The sequence below is a fragment of the Rhinolophus sinicus genome, linkage group LG17 (genome assembly GCF_036562045.2).
Source record: "Rhinolophus sinicus isolate RSC01 linkage group LG17, ASM3656204v1, whole genome shotgun sequence".
In the NCBI taxonomy this organism is placed as follows: domain Eukaryota; kingdom Metazoa; phylum Chordata; class Mammalia; order Chiroptera; family Rhinolophidae; genus Rhinolophus; species Rhinolophus sinicus.
Genome location: NC_133766.1, coordinates 2,700,001 through 2,707,644, shown reverse-complemented (window position 1 = coordinate 2,707,644; position 7,644 = coordinate 2,700,001).

Genomic DNA, 7,644 nt, shown 5'->3' with positions numbered 1-7,644 from the left:
CATTTAGAAATGAACAAATGACTTGTCTCCGGGCACGTAGTAAGTGGCTAAGCCAAAACCAAAGCTCAGGTTTTCTTCAATGGGTTGTCATTGCTGTTAAACCATGTTATAGGTGGAGACGTTTAATACTCTAAAGGTTCGTATTCAAGTGGACTGGAATTTATTATAAAGATTTGAGCCCAATAATGTTCCATCGAGAACAAAATTAGAGATTTTCTCCAGAAAAATGCAAATAAAACGTGCTACAATTTACCACACGTTATAGGAATGGCCTCAGGCATGCAAGTGCGGTGGTCCAGACGGGCTACCTGAGAACATCTGGAAAGCCCAAGAAGCTCGGAACCCTATTTCAAAGGCCAAGACCTTTTCGGTAGCACAGGAATAGCATGAACACGACATTAGACATCACACCAGGTCTCCAAGCTGACACAGCAGTAAGTGTGGCCAATCTTTGAGTTAATTTAGAAACTCACTCCTGCCTTTCCTGCTTATGATGGAAGCACATCCAGCTTCTTGAGGAATTTCACTAGTGCAGTGTTTACACAATTTAGTGGGAAAAGGTAAGAGATTAGTAAATACATATGCAAGCCATGACACACCCATGGCCTTTGGGAATGATGGCAGAATCTCCCAGGTGGTTATGGCTTATTCGGAGTAAAAGTGGTACAGGCTGTAACACCAGTGACTGCCATGAGACTTGTAAAGAATAGCTATACAGCAGAGAGGCTGTCCCCAGTGTAGGTCCCAGGTTCAGACATCCGGCCACCCTTTCCTCTGTTGGCAGTGTTATTTCTGAATACAAAAGATGAGGAGGTGCATGTTGTGTGGTCAGCTGTGCCCATCGAAAGCCAAGCAGCTTTTTCTTCCAGCCGGAGCAACCTGCCCAACTACACAATATCCACGCCCCAGGGCGGCTGGAGGCGGGGTACCCCACCCCACTACTTAGCCCCAGCCACCTCTGAGGGAGCAGACAGGGATTGCTTCTAGCACTGAACTCGGCCTTTGTGAGCTGTTTCCAAGGTGATAAAGTGTTCAGTCCTTTGCTGTAAATAAAGACAGGAGCAAAGGGACGGCCCCTTTCTTCCTCCTGTATCAGCTTCTGTCCGTTCAGCTGCATGCTCCTGGGGAGGGCAGACGTGAGGGCCCTGCTTCCCTGAGTCACACTTGCCTTGGGGTTTTTTGTTTGTTCTGTGCACGTGGAGCTTTGCTGTCAGTCATACAGCCTGGTAGCCGGCATTCAAGGCGGGCTGATCCTAACTCTTACCTTTCACTTCAAAACGTTTCCCCATCAGGAGAGGAATAAATTCACATGCCGTTGAAGATGATACTATATATTCCCGATTAGTCACGGACCCTCCCTGTGACGGGATTGTGTTTTCCCAAACCATTGGCATGTGACTTTCACGGCCCCAATGTGCTCTCAGAGGAAGCGACATATGCTGTTTCTGAGCAAATGTTTTAGAGCCATCTAAAACCTTTCTGCCACGGCTGATGTGCAATGAGGTTCTGCCATGGCTGATGTGCAATGAGAGTGAGAAATAAAACTTGGTAGATGTAAGCCATTTGGGGGAGTGTTTGTTACTGCAGCCTAACATAGCAAAAGCTGACTGATTAAACACTGGTCAGCATGACACAGAGGGAGTAAACAGGCGAATGGGCCAGGTGGGGACTGTGCCCAAGGGGGCGGCCCACTTTGGTCTAAAGGGTATGGTAGTGATTCAGTTTCAAATGACGATCCAGGAATGCAGGGCCCATTGCTACCCCATTTTCCAATGTGTAAGGGACTATGAGGAATCCAGATTTTGATACGAATTCTACCAGTTTTTCAATATCCCAACTAAAGTCAGTTCAAATAAGTCATGCTCTGTAATGGCAAATCAGGCATCAGGCTCCCCTGTGCAAACTCTGTATTATGCTGACCTTGTGCCGTAGCAGAACTGGTCTGATCATTTCTCCCCAATACCCCTCAAATTCCCTCCTTCCTGTTGTTCCTGAGGCTGTGCTTCCCACTCCCCCACTCCTCTCTGAAATTCCCCTCTTTCCAGCCATTCGTCAAGTTCTCCTTCCCCCATTTCCCCGACCAGACTCTCCACCCCTAACTCACAGTCTGTACTGTATTTAGAATTTTGCACATGCGTCCGACGTTTGTCTTCTTACACACAAATTCCACCCTTTGAGAGTCTATAAACCCAGTGACGACAGAGACTGCAGCTTATCATTTTTTGGCATTCTTCATGCCCCGCAGACGTTACAGGTACAAAATTTATGTTTTTGTGCTAATAGCTTTTTGGTTCAGATGGACACCCACTGTCAGTGACCTGCTTCTGAGGTTCTGGAAAGCAAAGGACAAAGCCTATAAGGACCCAGATTCGAGACACTAATTTACCTATTTCTCTCTTACTAAAGGGTCAGCTCATTGAGAAACAAACAAATAAACAATAACTCAGTTTTGAACGCCGCACACACAAATCTTGTTAACATCTGGGCTTCTTTGTAGACTAAGCCCTGTCTGCAGTGACAGATATAATTGGGGATATAATAGTGGGTAAATCCAGCTGAGCCACAATTGAGTTCAGCTTTCTGTTGCCCATCCTTCTAAGACCCCAATTACAGCTTGTTTTACGCCTCAGCATCCAAAATAAGTTCTGACATTCAGCTGAGTTCTTAAAGAAAGACATTTACTTTAGAAGCTGTTGGGACATCCTTCCAAGAACTTTTTGGGGTGTCCAACTGTATACCATGGCCACTGCAGGGTTGGTGGCAAGCCCCAACAGCAATCTGTTGAATGAACAAATGAATCAATGAAATGCTTTTATACTGCGGGTGTCATTTGTCCAGCATGGAAAGATTAAATTTCCACCACTCTTCCCTATTCCTTCATAGTCCAATTGGCTTAACCCCTATAATTTTCACTGCTTTTGAAGTAATTCTGTAATTAGTCCTCCTAATTTCCCTGAGAACCTAATTTAAACACTAAGAGAATCTAGTTCTTTAATTAGTATTTTAACAAGTCTGTGTGCGTGAGTGCGCGCGCCATGTGTATTTTTTCTTAAAGTGAGTTGTTTAGTGCACATATGAAACAGGGCCAAATAACACCCAAGGTATTAAACCAATTACTAGAAGATATATGACCAGACCTGTGCTAGGAAACTAATACCAGTCAATAAAACAAACCACTTGGACAAGAATCACTTCCCTTTGGCAACTGACATTAATTTAAACAACTTCCCCCATCCCAGCCCCATGTTTTTGTCTGACATTTCTTTCAAATGCTAATGAGTACCTCACTTTGTCAAATTATATAAATCCAAGATACTGGTATTATGCGACTTCGAAGCCATATGGCCATATGTCTAGGATATTCGGAGACTCTGAACTTCATGTAATTTAAATCCTTTTAATAAAGGCAATTTATTAAATGTATAAGTACATATGAAGTCATTTTATGTAATTGTAAGACTTCATATAATTATATTCACAAGTAAGAAAACATTCTCTATTACCATCCAATTCAAGTCAATTCGGCCAACATTTACTGGCTACTCTATGATATGCCAATCCCTAAGTTAGGTCAAGGGGATATCAAGGTAAATATGACGTAATCCCTGCCCTCAAGGTTCTTATAAAGAAAACAATAAATTACAATTTGGTGATTCAAGTATAACAGTCAAAAGATGGTGCAACCACAGGGAGCATATAACTGTATTTAGTGTGGAGGTGGGACAGCGGCAGGATAGGCTTCCCATGAGAGGCGACTTCTTAGCTAGGTTTTAAAGGATGCATAGGAGTTTACTAGGTGTATCTGGGGGTGGGCCTTGACATTCCAAGAAGAGGAATAGCCTGTATGTGTCTTGCTTTCTTATTTAGCAAATGAAGATTATTCTATGGAGATAACAGAACCAAGCGCCTAAAAAGAGAGCTATTGACTTAATGGCATGTATTATACTTCAGAAATGTCTCTGGAATTTAATTTTAACTAGCTAGCCTCAATTAGGAAGAAATTTTATTACTGGGTACAGTTTTGTTTGTTTAAAAACTAGGTCAAAACCACTTCTTGGATTTTATATTTCTTGGCTGTGAAAGGATCAGTCTTGCCTTATCCTTAAAAGAAAATATAGACCGTGGGCAATAATACGTATTAACTATTCAAAGGAGAAGACACGTGTCCAGGCATCTTCAGTTATCCGTGTGCCACGTGGACATGGGGTGGTGGGGCCCCACTCGACTCTGGGGGTCCGTCCAAACCTGAAGTATCCTGCTTCACCCTGACACAAACTCCTAAGAAAAAAACTGATACGTTAAAGTTTGCCCTGGGAGAGTTTCGCTCGTATAGTTGTGAAACGTGAAACGATGTTTGAGTAATGATAGTAAGACCCAGAATAGCCAGGAAAAGAAAAACAAAATTTAGCGAAGAGTATGCTGGTAACCTTCTTAAAGACCTTTGTCTGGACGGTTCAGGCAGATGTGCGCGTGGGTGACCCCAGAACAGCAGCGTGGGAGCCCTGAGTGTTTGTTCCAGAAAGTTATATGCTGCCCTAACAGTTGTTCAATGTAGTCTTGACAACGCAGCTACTCTCCGGTGGTAAACTGAGGCACAGACATAGTTCAAAGTCCCCAAACCCCGTAAAAGGGCTAGAAATTCGGGAGTCGTTCTCACTCTGTCCCTTGGTATAACTCTTGAGTGGTCAAATTTTGGCTTTGTGTGTTGATGGCCCTGCGAAGGTAAGAAAGAAAAAAAATATATATAATGAAATATTACTCAGCTATAAAAAAGAATGAAATCTTGTCATTTGCTACAACATGGATGGACCTTGAAGGCATTATGCTAAGTGAAATCAGACAGAGAAAGACAAATACTGTATGATCTCACTTAAATATAGAATCAAGAAAAGAAAAGAAAAGAATAGGAAAGAAAAGAAAAGAACAACAAAGAAACCTCAAACTCATAGGTACAGAGACCAGATTGGTGGTTGCCAGAGGTGAAGTGTGGGAGTAGATGAAATGCGTGACGGGGGTCAAAAGGTATAAATTTCCACTTATAAAATAAGTCCTGAGAATGTGATGTACAGCAAGGCGCCCGTAGTGAATACCATTGCATTGCATATTTGAAAGTGGCTAAGAGAGTAGATCTTAAAAGTTTCATCACAAGAAAAAGAAAATTGTTTGTCACAGTGTAAGGTGACAGATGTTAACTGGACTTATGGTGGGGATCATTTCACAATTTATACAAATACCATTCTTACGTTGTACACCTGAAACTAACATAAATTATATGTCAATTATACCTCAATAAAAAAAGAAAGAAAATGACCAGCAATATACTACAATAATTTTCGAGATGTTATACAAATGCCCAAGATAGCACGGAGTTAATCACCGACGAATTAAAAAATAAAATAAAATTGCCCAGCATTTCAGATGTTTCTATCAGTTAAGGGAAATAATCCTATTAAAAATGTTGCTTCTCATAGGATGTTTCCCTCATTCTGTGTTAATTAGTTTTGAAAATGCTTCAACGTCGTTTGTTGTGGTGGAAACAAAAATGTATAGCATTTTGTTTTTTAGAAAAAGAAAGACACATCCTCACGCTGCTGACACTCCCATTCCCTTGAGGGAAGAAAACCAAACCAATAAACGTATAACATGGCAGATGGTGGTAACTGCTATGAAGAAAAGCAGACGGGTTAAACAATACTAGTGATGGCAGGGAGCAGACTCCCCAAGGCCGGCCTGGCTGGGAGGTGCCCTTGGAGGTGAACGAGAAAGGTGAGAGCACGAAGGATGGATACTATTTAAGAGACTCCTGCTTGGGCAAGGGCCCGGGGCCTGAGGCAGCTCTAGTCCTCACGCCAACCCAGAAGGTCAGGACGCTGCTTTCCCTTCTTGTTCTTTCCTAACTCTTTGCTTCTCCTCCATCTTCCTCCCCTGATTTCCCTCCCTGGGACAGCGACCTTACCTAGCACTGTCTTGGAGGAATCCTGAGCTTGTCAGAAAATGCTACATTTTTGAACAGGTGGGGAAGATAGCTAGAAAGTATGTCTCAGTGAGTGACTCTCAGTCTAGCTGCAGCCACCGTGGGACCTGCTAGGAAATCCCCATGGAGCTAACCCCCACTCTTCCCAGCCTGGGGTGCGTCAGGCACCCTGCTGCCAGCTCTCAAGAATACGGGAGCAGGACACAGACATGGGTAGAGGAAGGGACCGTAGAAAACACAGTCTCTACCTGTCAGCAGCCAAGCTGAAAACTCATCAATTCTGCCAGGAAAGATTTCCGGGTTCAGGAATTCAAATCCGAAAGCTTAACTCTGCTCAGCTACCTCTGGGATAGAGTAAATGAAACCTGTGTAGCTTGTATCCCATTTCAGAATATGCATTACATTTTAGAAAACAAAGCGAAAAAAGTCTCAACAGTGGCATGGTTTCCACAGCCTCTCCTTTTAACCTGATCCCAGAAGACAGGCAATGATTAAGTCTCCTGGCCTTTACAGAAAAACTCCCATTCTCACGTGTGAAGACCAACGTGGCCTCAGGTATTCAGTTTGGAGTGTCTTCAAAGACTAAGGAGGGAAACGCCTGCTGGAGGTCGCACCTCAGACAGAGACTGGGGCTGGAGCGAGAAACAATGTCCTTCTATGGGTTTCCTCTTCTGCATCCCTAGTCCTAAGTCCCCTGCTGACCCTGTGTCACTGTGAAACCACAGGGCCGTGTCCTTCCGCTGAGAATTCTGCCACCCCTCCTCCATACCATCTGTCCTCGACGTCCCTGCCATGGCTCTTGCCACCTTGTAGGGTGACAGCTCGCTTCCACCTGGCCTCCCCAGCGGGCCCCTCACGGTCAGCCTGTGGTCTCATTCATCTCTGTAGGGTCCAGTCCACTTCGCAGGCATGGGGACGCTAAACATGGCTGAATGAGGGATGGAGCAGGGGCCAGAGTCCGAGGAGGCACGCTGGTCCTGCCTGTGTGCTACCTGTGATGTTCTCTGTCCCTGCAAGGACATGGCTTGAGGCACTTCTTGGCCGGGAAGCCTAAGCATGATGCCCGTGCTGATTGACCCCTGGGCTATGTCACCATCCTCGCCTTGTCTTTGTGCTTTGACTTAGCTGAAGAGGCCACTGGCTTGTACTTGTGGAGAACCTGATGCCTTTCAAACAGCAAAAGCCAACTCTGAGTCTACGTCAGTGGCAAGTTGTGAACGCCCAGCACATGGGACTCATCTGCCAGCTTTGGAATGTGCCCTGGAACTCCTAGATTATTTGTATGTCACAGAAAAGACAAAGGGAGGGAGGGAGGGAGGGAGGGAGGGAGGACATGAAAGAAGGATGGATACTACTTAAAAAGGAAACGGCTTAAAAGGACTTCATTCCTTCATTCACTCATTCATGTATTAACCAAATAGAAGTTATTAAATAAATGTGTGGACCATTCACTGAACCGCATCGTCCCTGGCACTGTCCTGGGTAGAATAGAAGACACAGAAGAGTGGACATGGTGTGTGTGGTTGGAGGCCTCACAGTATTTACGGCCCAGCACCTCTTGGGAGCCCAGGGATACCGTGCGTGGCCCAGGTCACATAACTGGAATACCTAGCAGCTGTCCCCCTGTTGCCATGGCGACCCCAGGGAGGAGACAAGGCGGGAGGTCCTCT